Source organism: Pan paniscus, chromosome 19 (genome assembly GCF_029289425.2).
Source record: "Pan paniscus chromosome 19, NHGRI_mPanPan1-v2.0_pri, whole genome shotgun sequence".
NCBI lineage: Eukaryota > Metazoa > Chordata > Mammalia > Primates > Hominidae > Pan > Pan paniscus.
In genome coordinates this window covers 77924868-77940614 of record NC_073268.2, presented here as the reverse complement: position 1 = coordinate 77940614, position 15747 = coordinate 77924868, and the positions used below count along the sequence as shown (strand labels likewise).

At 37.5% G+C, this 15747-nt stretch overlaps 1 protein-coding gene across 8 annotated transcripts in view; it reads left to right on the top strand.

Annotated features, from left to right (window-relative positions):
* BRIP1 (BRCA1 interacting helicase 1) overlaps window positions 1–15747 on the top strand; it is a 187980-nt gene that overhangs the window by 124637 nt on the left and 47596 nt on the right. The window lies entirely within an intron of this gene.

Genomic DNA, 15747 nt, shown 5'->3' with positions numbered 1-15747 from the left:
ATCTCCATAACTTAAAAGTGCAAGTTAATGCAGCAGGTGCTGATGGAGAAGCTACAGCAAGTTATCCAGAAGATCTGGCCAAGATAATTGATGAAGGTGGCTACGCAAAACAACAGATTTTCAGTGTAGAAGAATCAGCCTTCTATTGAAAGAAGATGCCACCTAGGACATTCATAGCTAGAGAGGAGAAGTCAATGCCTGACCTCAAAGCTTCAGAGAACAGGCTGACTCTCTTGTGATGGGCCAATGCAACTGGTGACTTTAAGTTGAAGCCAATGCTCATTTAACATTTTAAAAATCCTAGAGCCTTTAAGAATTATACTAAATCTACTCTGCCTGTGCTGTATAGATGGAACAACAAAGCCTGCACGACAGCACATCTGTTTACAGCATGGTTTACTGAATATTTTAAGTCCATTATTGAGATCTACTCCTCAGAAAAATCAGTTCCTTTCAAAATATTACTGCTCATTAACCACACATGTGGTCACTCAAGAACTCTATGGAGATGTACAAGGAGATTAATGTTGTTTTCATGCTTGCTAACAAAACATCCATTCTGCAGCCAATGAATAAAGGAGTAATTTCTACTTCCAAGTCTCATTACTTAAGAAGTACATTTCACAAGGCTATAACTGCTATAGATAGCGAGTCCTCTGATGCATCTGGACAGTCGATTAAAAACCTTCTGGAAAGGATTCACCGTTCTAGATGCCATTAAGAACATTCATGATTCATGGGAGGAGGTCAGAATATCAACACTTACAGGAGTTTGGAAGTCATTGATTCCATCCCTCATTGGATGACTCTGAGGGAGTTAAGAGTTCAGTGGAGGAAGTAACTGTAGCTGTGGTGGAAATAATAAGAGAACTAAATTAGAAGTGGAGCTTAAGATGTGACTAAATTGCTGCAATCTCATGAGGAAACTTGAACAGATGAGGAGTTGCATTTTATGGATGAGCAAAGAAAGTGGTTTCTTGAGATAGGAACTATTCTTAGTAAAGATGCTGTGAACATTGTTGAAATGACAACAAAGGAGTTAGAATATTAAATAAACTTAGTGCATGAAGCAGCGGCAGAGTTTGAGAGGCTTGACCCCAATTTTGAAAGAAGTTTTATGTTGGGTAAAATGCTATCAAAGAGCATCTTATGCCACAGAGAAATCTATTGTGAAAGGAAGAGTCACATGATAGAGCAAACTTCATAGTCGTCTTATTTTAAGAAATTGCCACAGCCATTCCAACGTTAGCAACCACCACCCTGATCAGTCAGCAGTCATCATTGAGGCAAGACCCTCTACCAGCACAGAGAGTGACTCACTGAAGGCTCAGATGATCATTCACCTTTTTTAGCAATAAAATATTTTCAAGTTAAGGTATATACATTGGCTTTTGAGACATAATGCTGTTGCCCACTTAATAGACTGCAGTATAGTGTAAACATAGCTTTTATATGTGTTGGGAAACCAAAAAATTCATGTGACTTACTTTGTTATGATATTCTCCTTATTGGGGTGGTCTGGAACCAAACTTTCAATGTCTCTCAGGGATGCCTGTATATGTTTTCCTGTATCCTTAGACATTTTTAAATCTTTGGTGAATCTGAATGAGTGAGAAAAATTTAGTAGATATAGATTTTATTTTATTTTCAACTTATACTGTCTTTGGTCAACAGGAGTTATTTTCAAAGTCTGGTCCTGGGCCAGGTGCATTCGTATCACCTGGGAACTTAATAGAAATAAAGACTTTCAGGCTCATCCAGACCTGCCAAATCAGAAACTGTGGAAGTGAAGCCCAGCAATTTGTGTTTTATCAGTCTTTTAACCACAGACTCATGGGTTCCTCCGGGGAATCCTGGGGTCTTTTGTCCATCTGGCTCGCTTCTCTCCAGTGTCCTGCCTTGCAGATCTTGTGATTTAGTCACTCCATATTCTGATCTCTTCCACCTCAGCTCAACAGGACCACTGTGCTCTCCTTGTACTTTAATGCTCTGTGCTGTGGTCAGGAAATTATACCCAAGCAGAGAACTGGGATAATGGAGTTCACCTAATGAATTCCACTTAGCTCCAGAATTACTGTCTTGTGCTGTTTGGTGTCTACTACCTGAAAACAATTGCTTCATTTTGCCCGGTTATGCGATTGCTTACAATGGAAGAAATATTCTTAAACCAGTTACTCAATCTTGGCCAGAAACAGTTGTATCTCATTATCACTGACTGTTTCCTAAACAATGTATTTGAAAAACTATAGTAATAATTTGAACCTAAGTTGAACTTACTGTTCATCAAGGAGGATTTTCTTTTACTTCCTACAGGCATTTGAAAGTGCTGGCAATCTGAGAAAATTTGAGATTTTCTGACCACTGAGCTGACTTATTGATTATGACCTATATCCCTCCCCCTAGGATACAGTCAGTTAGGGTCTCATACCAAAGCAGGAGTTCTTTCATTAGAATAGTTATCTTTTTAATTGTTAATACTTTACTAGGTACTGTGAATTAGATAATTTTACTTTTATTTTTATAGTCCATAGCAGTCTTTAGGTAACATTAACAGTAATAAGCAGTATTTCTTTTGGTAGCCCTTACTCTTCCGTAACCTCTGGACCTCTTCAAAATTTCTGAAAGTCCTCAGGGGGTATCTCACTTGATGATTCAGAGTCTAATACTTTTTCAGCCTCCAGTAACTTTGGTGGTTTCTACTACCTTTCTCCAGTTAACCAGTGCTACTGCTGAGGGCACTAATGGCTATGCCCAAAGCTGGGTCTCCTATTCTAAAATGGCTGATGCTGCCTTGACTACAGCTACTGAAGAAACAGTTGACATCTACCCAAGAAAACTACTGTCACCATCAACAGCATTAGTGCTGCATTCCACTGAAGTAGAGTGCTACTGATGGCACTGCTGTTGGTACTGGCATTGTCTCCTTTTAATGTCTTACCATTTTACCCTAGCTCTACATTATTGCACTAAGGCTGCTTTGTTAAAGTGGAAAGAATCCTTTTCCCTTCTTTAGACCACATCTTCTTCCAATGTCTTAATAAAATACAATTTTGTCCCCTAAAACTAATTACTTCCATTTTTGCCTATGTCCTCTCTTTTCCTTGGACCCTACATATGAGTTCTTGAGACCTGGAAAAGAAGAAAAACTTTATGGCTAAAACTAGGTTGTACTAAATATTATACGTACAAAGTAACAAGGCCTAAAAGGATCATCAAGATTATAATTCTGATTACATATGAGGAGAAGAGAAGGGAATGATATTCAGAGTAGTTATCAAAAGAATTTTAACTTTTTCCATAATTTTTAGTAAAGGAAAATAAGCTGCAAGAAAATATGAGAATACAGGTATTTATTATGTTATTCTTCATTATTTTCCAAAAATTCTTAAAATTAAAAATATACATTTGTGAGGAAATTCCATTTCTCTTTTCTCCACCTTTGCCTCAACAGCTATGATTTTGAACATTGTTATTATACCAATCTGGGTTCTTAATGCTTTTTTCCTCAGGATAAATTCTTCCTAGACAATATCTCAGTCTGTCATGCAAAAAAGACACCTGATGGCCTACTCTGACATTCCTCAGTCATGATCCTATTTGTCATAGTTCTGCTTATGTGCATAAAACAGCAAAATAACAGAAGCATCAATGGGTTCTGGGTAGAGGGGAGGAAGGTGGTTCTAAAGGGTTATCCCTAGTGGTTCCCAAAAGGTACAAGTAGAGTGGACACAAGAATAGTTCAAGCTGCAGGGACAAGGGATAGAAAAAGTGAAATTATTTACCAGCACTACTAGATGTACTGGGAAGTGTATTTCTTATTGCCATATGTCTGGATCAGTTCTTCTTCTGTAACAACTCCAAAACTTAGTGACTTAAAACAGCAATCATTTATTACAGGTCATACATCTCTGGAGTGATTGGGTGACAGATGATCTAGGCTTGGGCTTGATTGGTTGGCTCTCTCGATTTTAGCTGGGCTCAGCTACTCTGCCCTAGTTGGCTGATCTGTGTTGAAGTCAACTGAGTCAGCTCTGTTCCACCTGTATTTCATTCTTTGTGGACCAACAGACTAGCCAAGGCATTAGTTATTATTGCAATGGCAGTAGTACAAGAGGGCAGGCTTAACTGTGTAAGCAGTTAAGTCAAATACCTATTTACATCACATCTGCTAACCTCCTGTTGCCCAAAACACGTCCATGCACAATCTCAAAGTCAAGGAAGGGGAGAAAAGGGATAATTTCTACCACACATGGCAAAGGACTTAGAATCATGACTTCAAAAAGAAGTCCTCAACTATCGCATTTTTTCATAATTAAAAGGTATTTGTTAGTTATCCATTTATAAGACTGGTGTGTTACAAGCTTTAAGAGTATACGCATGCAGTTTTTATAATGATTAAGAAGGCTTTTTATTATTTGGAAATGCCCAGAATATAGCAGTCAATACCTAAAATACTTGAAATATGTCAGAGCATCATTATGGGTGATTTCTTAAAATTTTTATAAATGGTTAAACAAGTATTTGAAAATATTTGTATGCCTCTATGGAATATAAAAGTTAAGTTTAGGCCGGGCGCGGTGGCTCACGCCTGTAATCCCAGCACTTTGGGAGGCCGAGGCGGGCGGATCACGAGGTCAGGAGATCGAGACCATCCTGGCTAACACGGTGAAACCCCGTCTCTACTAAAAATACAAAAAATTAGCCGGGCGTGGTAGCGGGCGCCTGTAGTCCCAGCTACTCGGGAGGCTGAGGCAGGAGAATGGCGTGAACCCGGGAGGCGGAGCTTGCAGTGAGCCGAGATCGCGCCACTGCACTCCAGCCTGGGCGACAGAGCGAGACTCCGTCTCAAAAAAAAAAAAAAAAAAAAAGTTAAGTTTAAAATTCTAATGCAGTCCAGTTTATCTGTTTTTTGTTTGTTTGTTTGTTGCCTGTGCTTTGGTGTCATATTTAGGAAAATACTGGCAAATCCAACATCATGCATATTTGCCCCTAATGTTTTCCTTGAAGAGTTTTATAGTTGTAACTCTTTAATTTAGATATTTGATTCCTCTTGAGTAAATTTTTCTATGTGATATATGGTGAGGTCCAATTTCCTTATATCTAAGTGAATCTTTTATTTACAGCATATAGTTGAATCAGGTTTTTAAAAATCCATTTGGCCAGTCTCTGCCTTTCAACTGGAGAGTTTAAATCATTTACATTTAAAGTAATTACTGATAGGAAAGGACTTACTTTTGCTATGTAGCTATTTGTTTTCTTGTGTCATGTGCTTTTTGTTCCTCAATCCTTCATCATTTCCTTTTTTGTATTTAGTTGATTTGTAGTATACTATTTTGATTCCCTTCTTTCCTTTTATATGTATTTTTTGGTTTTTAGTATTTACCTTGGGGATTATAACTATCATCTGAATCTCTGTTCCTCCCTTTTTATATTGTTATTGTCACAGATTCCATCTTTATACTTTGTGTGGCTGTTAGTTTTTAATTATTGTTTTTATGCATTTGCCTTTTAAATAATATAGGGAAAACAGAGGAATTGCAATTCAAAAGCATATTGTAGTATTCACCTGCACAGTTACCTTTACCAGTGTCCTTTATTATTTCCTAAAGCACATATTTAGTGTTTATAAAGATGTTTTATAATCTGTTTCATGGTGTACCTTGAGGATAGGGATAATTTCTTCAGCATCTTTGTGTCTCTACAACTAAGATATTACCTAAAAACACAGTGTTTAATAAATGTTTTAGTTAATGATTGAATGGGGTTTTAGTAGAAGTTATTAAAATTGTATTTGACTTTGTTATTTGTTTTTAAAAACAACAGCAACCACTCTCTATTCCTGGAGACTTTAAGGATGGAAATGATAGTAATCATTAGATAATAATGAACAGGATGGTAGTAAACAGTGATATGACTCATAAGGAGGCAATACAGGGTAGTTATAGTAGTAAATCATTAGAGGATATGTAGAAGGGAATGCTCAATCCTCAACAGCATCTTACACTTTATTTAATACATAGTAGAACATAATAAGTGGAGGGAGTATCTTATATTGACTATATTAGCTATCCCTCTTTTATTATTTATTTATTTAAATATTTTTATTTTATTTTATAGACAAGGTCTTGTTCTGTCGCCCAGGTTGGAGTGTAGTGGCACAATCATAGCTCACTGCAGCCTTGAGCTCATGGGCTCAATTGATCCTCCTGCCTCAGTCTCCTGGGTAGCTAGGACTGTAGGCATGTGCCACCACACCTGGCTAAACTTTTTTTTTTTTTTTTGGAGAGGCGAGGTCTTGCTATGTTGTACAAGCTGGCCTTGAACTCCTGGCCTTAAGGGATGCTCAGACCTCAGCCTCCCAAAGTGCTGGGATTATAGGTGTGAGCCATCATGCCCAGCCTGTATTAGTTTTTTATTGCTGTGTAACAAATTATCACATAGTGGCTTAACACACATTTATTATCTCAGTTTCCATTGGTCACAAGTGTGGGCATGGCTTAGCTGGGTCAGGGTTCCACAAAACTGCTGCAATCAGAGTGTTGGCCAGGTTGCGTTGTTATCTGGCACTTGGGGTCCGTTTGTGGTTGTAGGACTGAGGTTCTTCCTAATCCATCCAAGAGGCAGTCTTTTTTAAATTTTTTTGAAAACAGGGTCTCACTCCATTGCCCAGGCTGGAGTGCAGTGGTGCAGTCATGGGTCACTGCAGCCTTGGCCTCTCGGGCTCAGGTGATCCTCCCACCTCAGCCTCCTGGGTAGCTGGCACTACAGGCACACGCCACCACACCCAGCTAATTTTTAAACGTGGTGTTTTTTTTTTGTAGAGGCAGGATCTTGCTATGTTGCCCAGGCTGGTCTCGAACTCCTGAGCTCAAGTAATCCACCCGCCTCAGCCTCCCAAAGTGCTGGGATTACAAGTGTGAGCCACCGTGCCTAGCCCTAAGGTGTACTCTTGGCTTCAAGAAGCTATTCACAGTTTCTTGCCATGTGGCCTTTTCACAAGCCCCCTCGTATCATGACAGTATACTTCCAGAGGCCAGTAGGAAGCTCTCTAGCCCCAGTCAGCCAATACAGAGTCTTACACAACTTAATAAAATTGTGAGGAAAAAAATAAAATTAAAAAATCATGGGAATAACTTCCCATCATTTTTGCTATATAATATAACCTAATTAAGAGTGACTATCCCAGAACCCTTTCCATATTCTGTTGGCTAGAAGCAAATCACTGGTTCTGCCCTCACTTAAGGGGAGAGCATTACAAAGTTGTGACTCTCTGTATATCACCTTAGGGTGTGTCTGCCATACTCCTATTCCCTGTGAAAAGAGATGATGATCTAAATGACCTACATAGATGGCTCTTCCAAAACTAAAACTATGCTTCAAATTATAGGACCTTAAATTATAACTTTATAGTTTTCTTTTACATTAATAGTCTAATAAGTAGAAGTTATTTAGTAAATAAAAATTTAAATGTTCTACCTTATAGAAATGAAACAACCTATTTCTGCATTATTTTGTCTATTTCATTTGACTTCATATTTAAAAAGGTTAAGATCATTGAGTCAGAAAAGTGATTTGAGTGGGAAAAAGAAGGCAGTGACATTAATTTTATGATACTAAAATTTTTTCTTAAATTTGAGAAAGATTATGGAAGTAAAAGTTAAAATACAGTTTAAAATACTAACATAAGACTTTGCAGTCTCAATAGCAGGGTTTGGCTTTTTGAGAAGAAGGAAAATGTATGTTAGAGCCAAAAATATGACTCCTTTGGCTGTGACCAGGATTTCCTCTTCCCACCTTAGGGACTAGAAAGTAGAGGTAGGAAAATTTCATTTTGGAGCCAAGTGTGACTTGTTTAGTTCAAGTCATAATTTATTGCACATACCTGAGGGACCTGAAAATAAAGAAACCCACTATGAAATGTTGATAATGGGCTACTCTGAAGGTAAGCATTAAGCTAACTTTCCCAGTGAGGATTTTTTTTCACTTCCACCTTTCCCAGATGCTTCTGATCATTCGTAAGGATATACTTAATCGTATAATAGTTAAAAAGAAAACTTTCTGTGCACTAAACCAAAGCATTTGAGGGGCATGAGAATGAACCAAGGCTTTTATATGACTAGATGTCGATGGAAAAGTATAACTAAAATAAAAGTTGTTTTCTTTTTCATGTAATTAAATCACAGTATAACAAGGCTGCCTTTTTAATGGATATCTAAAGCAAATCCTCTGGCCAATTACTGTGATCTAACAACCACAGGAGTATTCAGCTTTATAATTGAGGCATCCACCTCTCCAATTGGTGACATGGACATAGTTTGTGAGATATGATAAGGTACAAATATATTTAGGTTTTAAAATTGCATTTTATTTGTATTGCCTAGCATAGTATAGTATAATAGTATATAGAAAAGTTCTCCTTCGTAGGTATTGTTCCTTTACTTCTCTGAAGAAAAATGTATAAAACCATGGCATATGGCTAAAAATGTTTATATTTTTAAAATGTTGAAGTGGTGTGTTTAGATTTTTATAATTGGTTTAATAAAATTTGATGGTACTTTTCATTGTCAGAAGTGCCCTTACAATGATTAAAATAATTTATCATGCTAATAAATTTTATATTTGTGGGTTTTTTTGGTAATATAGTATGTTGAGTTACCAAACTAGATTTTATTTGGAAACTATTTAAAATTCACATAGTGATCTGAATGTCTATCTTACTATTAGCATACAATAACCATTATGAGTTCCTTTTTTTGTTTAGGAAACTTATCTTAGCTCTCAATGTACCAAACTATTTGGGTATATATTATTTTAATCAATTTTTAAAAATTACATTTATGATTGAAAAATTCAGACATCTATTTTAGTTATATTAGTTATCGACTTTATAACAAGCACACACAAAAAAATTGATAGGCTTCCATGCATTGTTGGCATTTTATAAACCACAGAAAAAGGGTGCTTTCCCTAAAGGATAACAGCATTAATAAAGTAATAAAGCACATTAAACCATGTTAAACCAGTGCTTTCAACTGTCAAAATATTATCAGATGACAGTAGTATTGGAATTAAAAAAAAACTTTTTTTGAGACAGAGTCTCACTATATTGCCCAGGCTGGTCCTGGGCTCAAGTGATCCTCCTGCCTCAGCTCCCGAGCAGCTGGGATTACAGACTCGCGCCAATTGCACCTGGCTGTATTAGAATTCTTAAATCTAACAGATTTCTTTTTAAGGAGAATGATATTGTTCCATTGTTATTCCTTTTGCTTTGACGGCAATATGAATATTCACGAGAAAATGAATGAGGGCAGGAATGCAAAGGACTGTAGTATATCAAGAGGAACTTGATTTCAGAAATCTTTTAGGTAGATTCATCTGTTCCTTTTGAATAGATTTATAAATCCCTTTTGAATTACTCTTCTATCAAAACTGTTAATGACGGCTGTGTGCAGTGGCTTATGCCTGTTATCCCAGCACTTTGGGAGCCCAAGGTGGGCAGATCATTTGAGGTCAGGAGTTCGAGACCAGCCTGGCCAACATGGTGAAACCCAGTCTCTACTAAAAACACAAAAAATTAGCCCCGGTGTGGTGGCACACGTCTGTAATTCCAGCTACTTGGGAGTCTGAGGCAGGAGAATCACTTGTACCTAAGGGGCAAAGGTTGCAGTGAGCTGAAATTGCGCCACTGCACTCCAGTCTGGGCGACAGAGCAAGACACTGTCTCAAAAGAAAAAAAATATGTTAATGATATTGAATGTTTTGTCATGCACTTATTCATTCATTTAACAAACTTTTTTTAAGAGCTTAATTTGTACAAAATGCAGTAGGTGTAAAAATGAACAAGATGCTGTCTCTACACTAGTAATGTCAATAATTTATGGAAGAACAGGAACATATAACAAGATGCTTTGGTGGAATAGAAACCAGGTGCTCAGATGCTTAGGAAAGCTGAAGTTGACCAACACCTTTCGCCTCCCTTGCAGATACCAATTTACTTTGACTAACTTGCCTAAAAGGGATGGAGGAGCCAGAGAGATGAGATTTGAATCTTCTCTACAGTGAGATTCAAATATACAAACATTTCATAAAGTGGAATGGCCTCATCAGAGGTTAGATTACAACAAAACTATTCAGATTATAAAACTATTCAGAATAGGCCGGGTGCAGTGGCTCACACCTGTAATTCCATCATTGGGAGGCCAAGGTGGGTGGATCACTTGAGGTCAGGAGTTGGAGAACAACCTGGCCAACATAATGAAACTCTCTCTCTCTACTAAAAATACACAAATTAGCTGGGTGTGATGGCACAATCCCAGCTATTTGGGAGGCTGAGACACTAGACACTAGAGTTGCTTGAACTTGGGAGGTGGAGGTTGCAGTGAGCCGAGATTGCTCCACTGCACTCCAGCCTGGTGACAGAGACTCTGTCTCAAAAAAAAAAAAAAAAAAGAAAGAAAGAAAAGAAAAAAAGCAACTATTCAGAATAATAAAGCAACCTTTTTTTTTTTTAATATCTGGCTGGAGCACCAAGTATTATAATAGACTCAGGGGACAGAGTGATACACAACACAGTTTATAGCCCCTTGTCTCATGTTGCTTATAGTCTAGCAAGGAATATTGACATTAACGTAATGAGGAAACAATCACAGTTGTGATAAAGGCTATAAGAAAAAGTCACAGGAACCCTGAGAACGTTATAGCAGGTCTTTGGGGATCAAGAAAGGCTTCCTGAGGAAGTGATATTTAACCTGACACTGGAAAGAAAACTAGGAATTATGAATGTGTACAGAATGGATAAGAGTATTCTCAACAGAGAGAACAGCATGTGCTAAGGTTCTAAGGTTGAAAGAGGATAGCAGTTTCCAAGAACTGAAAGAAGCTGAAGTTGTGAGTCTGAGAGAATGGCATGTGAATAGAAGCTGGGAGAGGTATTTAGGAGCCAAATCACTTAGGACTCTGTATGCCATTTTCAGGATTTGGGACATTCTAAGTTATGGGAAACCAGATCCAGGAATACAGCCTGAGGTCAGAGTGGAGTGGAGTTCTGGTTATAGTGTTGCATCTGATACAGAGACCCACCTGGATATAGCTCTGATAATAATACATGGTTACCCAGGGGAAATGGATGTGAATATAAACTTAAAGTGCTGTAATACTTAACTCTTCAACATTTATGAGTTCAGCAACTTGCTCTTGGAATTTTTGGAAATACTTAGGTTCCATCACAGATATAGAAGAAAAAACCTTGTCACCTCTAAAAGTCTAGAGTGAGTATATCCTCAATTACTTAAACCTTTTTTTTCCTCCTCAGAGTACTTTTTTTCCCCAGCTTTTTTTTTTTTTTTTTAAGATAGTTTGGCCAAAAGTATTTTGAAAGCAGTTTCTAAGTATATCTTGAAATTCCAAAATTAAAACCTAGTTTAAATCTAAGTAAGCTGTCTAGGTTAATAAATTGTATATTTACCTTGGCCAGCAAAAAATGAGTTAATGAAACCCCTCTGTTTCCATCCCTTCTGAAAAACAAATGAACAAACAAAAAAAACACAAAACAAATGGATGCATTGCTGAGGTTAATTTTTTAAATTCTCCATATTTTTTAAAGATATTTTGGGATCAAGGATGGAAATATTTAAAATCCCAAAATTTTAAGCAAGTTCGGTTGATAACCTTTTTCTCCTAATACTCATGTCATTGTATTTCCTTAGCAAAAAATAAATAAATAAATACATAAAGCCATGCCTGAAAATATTGCTGGAAGTTTCTCTGGATAATTAATAAATAAAAACTTTTGGTTTTGATTTTTGAACAATTCTGAAGTTATTTTCTTGTGTTCATCTTATTTTTGGTGAGAAAAGGAACTTTGACCTTTATATATTAATTTTGCTCTCAAACTAGGTTGGAGGATTTAAAAGTGAAATTATCACCCTGAGGACTTGTAAGGTTGATTGACACTTAACTACTTATGTTGGCATGGAGCATAATCAGCAGCTCTACCTTAAGGGCAGTGGTGGGATTGTTTTTTAGCTTCTCTGAAAATAACTAATTTTTTTCTTTTGAGGAGAATTTTAGTTGTGAATTTTAATCAGTTTATTCAGTCAAATTCTCTCAATGCCTACAGATTGTAGACATGTAGAGGGGCTTCAGGTGACTATGTCACTTTTTTTTCTAACTGTAAAGCTTTAAGGTCTCAAATAACATAAGCTGTAGTAGATATTGCTGTTCCATGTTTACAACATCACTCTTTCCTGTTTTTCCCTAGGATTAAAGGCTTGAAAGCTTGGGAATGAGTTCAGTTTATACTTTCTAACTGTAGGACACATCACCCCAGTGCGTCAGTGACTATAGTAAAGCTATACAAATAACTCAGTGTATTTTCCTACTGCATCAAGTATACCAGATTTGTGACTTGAAATTACTTTCAAGCTGTGTTTCTCAAACTTGGCACTATTGACATTTTGGACTGGGTAATTCTTTGTTCCGAGGAGTGTCCTGTGCATTCCAGGATGTTTAACAGCATCTCTAGCATTTACCCACTAGATGCCGGTAGTGGGATCTAGACACCCCCCACGGTCACCCTGCCACCAGTTGTGATAACCCAAAATATCTCTAGACATTGCCATTATCTTCTGGTTGGCAAAATTGCTCTCGGTTGAGCACCACTGTTTTACATAGTGAGGCATACAAATGTATACAATAAATTAAAATTAATAATCTGCATTTGTTTTTAAATTATGATTTATCAAGTTGAAAAACGTCCAATAAAGCACTTACCAAGAGTCTAATATACACTAAATACAGTAGATAGCTTTTTCTTATAACAGTCTTTTGGCCTGCACCCCACTCCTAGCCCCTGCTTCTGACAGGCAGTGACTTTCACTTCTTTAGCTATTTTATCTGGTATTTACCTCCATATTTTATCTTTATTTAATCAGTTTTAGACATGAACTATTAAATTCCTATTTGAGACAGGATTTTACCTCACTTACTCTGCTTTTTCCTTCTTATAGCCTCCCAAGATAGTTACATTACAATTTTTAATTAAATCTATAGTTATTATGTACATTATCATGACTATGAAAATACTGTTCACTGTAATCAAATGATTTCCTTTCTTTCTTTTTTGTTTGTTTGTTTGTTTTGTTTTGTTTTGTTTTTGAGACGGAGTTTGCTTTTGTTTCCCAGGCTGGAGTGCAATGGCGTGATCTTGGCTCACCACAACCTCCACCTCCCAGGCTCAAGCGATCCCCCTGCCTCAGCCTCCCGAGTAGCTGGGATTACAGGCATGCGCCACCACGCCCAGCTAATTTGTATTTTTAGTAGAGATGGGGTGTCTCTATGTTGGTCAGGCTGGTCTCGAACTCCCGACCTCAGAAGATCCACCCGCCTCAGCCTCCCAAAGTGCTGGGGTTACAGCCGCCCGTCCTCCTTTCTGTTTTGAACTTTAGGGTTGATAGAACCCTCCTCTCTTCCACTTCCTTTTTCTCTTTTTAAAAGATCTTTATCTAAATAAATTTGTCACCTTCCAATAGTTGTGTGCCATGCCTCTCAATACAGTTTTTCTATCAGACCTGTCAGATAACAGGCCAGTTCCTTTTTTCTCCTGGAGATATCATTTCTGGAGCCTCCTGATCTTCTACTTCGGTCGGGGCTAAATTGCTCATCAAGCCCAGATAACTGCCAATATCCTGCTATCATCCAATAACTGCTATCATCCTAGGAATTTGATTTGTCTGTCTTCTGTGATGGATTGCCAGTTTCCTGGGTCTCAGATCTTCCTCTTGTTTCTTGCTTACTGTTTCATCTTTGCGGTACACATCCTCCCAACAGTTTCCTTATACCTCCATTTCCTGAGACTTTCTGAACTCCTGCAGGTCAAACTGGCTTATGTCCCAGCAGTAGCTCTGTGGATACGTTGGCTTGAACTTTCTCTTTTCTGCTTAGTCATTTAACATTTGTCCATCTACCTTTTATGTTCATATATTGGGGCTTGGAATCAGATGTCTCTTAGCTTTATTGAAGTTGGAGACTGTGTTTCTGTTTCCTATTTGTCTTTTAATTTAAAGGCAGTTTCTCTGACAGGCGAGGGAAAAAGAAATGTCTGGGTTTTTTTTTTTTTTTTTTTTTGACTTATTGAAATCAGAAGTCTGCATTACTTTCTAAGATAAAGCATGAGTTATCAAAGTGCTATGATTCCATATGTCTTATTCCAAAACTCACATTCACATTTGAAAAGCTCTGAATCAAATATTCTTGGCAATAATATTTCAAAGGTAGAAAGTGATCATATATTTTAAAAATCAAAGCTTTGTGGCCAGGCGCGGTGGCTCACGCCTGTAATCCCAGCACTTTCAGAGGCTGAGGCGGGTGGATCACTTGAGGTCAGGAGTTTGAGAACAGCCTGACCAACATGGCGAAACCCTGTGTCTACTAAAAATACAAAAATTAGCCGGGCGTCATAGCACACACCTGTAATCCCAGCTACTGTGGAGGCTGAGGCACAAGAATTGCTTGAACTGAGGGGGCAGAGGTTGCAGTGGCCAAGATCATGCCACTGTACTCTAGCCTGGACAACACAGCAAGACTGTGTCTCAAAAAAAAAATCAAACCTTTGCTTATGTTTGAAAGATTTTATATATATATATAGAGAGAGAGAGAGACAGACAGACAGACAGACAGACAGACAGACAGACAGAGTCTCTGTTGCCCACAATGAAATGCAGTGGTGAGATCATGGCTCACTGCAGCCTCAAACTCCTGGGCTCAAATGATCCTCCTGCCTTAGCCTCCTAAGTAGCTGGGACTACAGACTCCTACCACCATGCCCAGCTAATTTTTATTTTGTAGAGACAGGGTCTTGCTATGTTGCCCTGGCTGGTCCTAAACTCCTGGCCTCAAGTGATCCTCCTGCCTCATCCTCCCAAAGTGCTGGGATTATAAACGTGAGCCACCACACCTGGCCCTGAAATATAATTTGGATGTAATAATAAAAATCTAGATAGCAAAAGTGTTATACTTCATCTTTTGGACTGTGGTGGTAATAAAGTTTTAAGTATATTTTCAGCATTTTCCAGTACTCATTTAATCTTTTTTCTTATGTACATGCTCGCTCTTGCTTAGGTTTGTTTTTAGATGTTAGGGTTTAATCATATGAAAGCTGAGTCTGAGCCTCCTCTCACTGGGATTAACTTTTACTTTTTATGCTACTATTGCCAGGAACCTTTATATAATTCCCTGAGTGCCATTATGCGTCATATTACATCTTCTGGCATCCAAAAGCCTCTTCCATGAGCAATCTTGCCTTTTTCCAGTGTTATATAAGGTAGACGTAGGTCTCTGTCACCTGCTGAATGCACCATTACTGAGTCCCCTTATTAAATCCTCTTAATATTGACTCATTCCTTTAAGAACCTCTGATTCTATTTACTGCTTTCTTATATAAGATAATATTTTATTTTGTTAGTTGTTATTGCTAGCAAAAGTTTATTCATAGTTATTGGGCTCTCATATGTGACTTTAACAAGAAAAACTCTAGATTGTAAGATATTTGAATAAAATAATATTTAGACTAATATGGTACCAATCATGCACTCATTCTCATAGATTACACCACTAGCATATTTTATATAGTTATGCTTTCAAAAACACTTCATAAGTTGAAAAGTGACCAAAAAGTATTATGGAGGATATTAAAGAGTGCTAATGTTAGCTAAAATTTCTTAGAAAATTTAAGATCAATTGTAGAAGTTA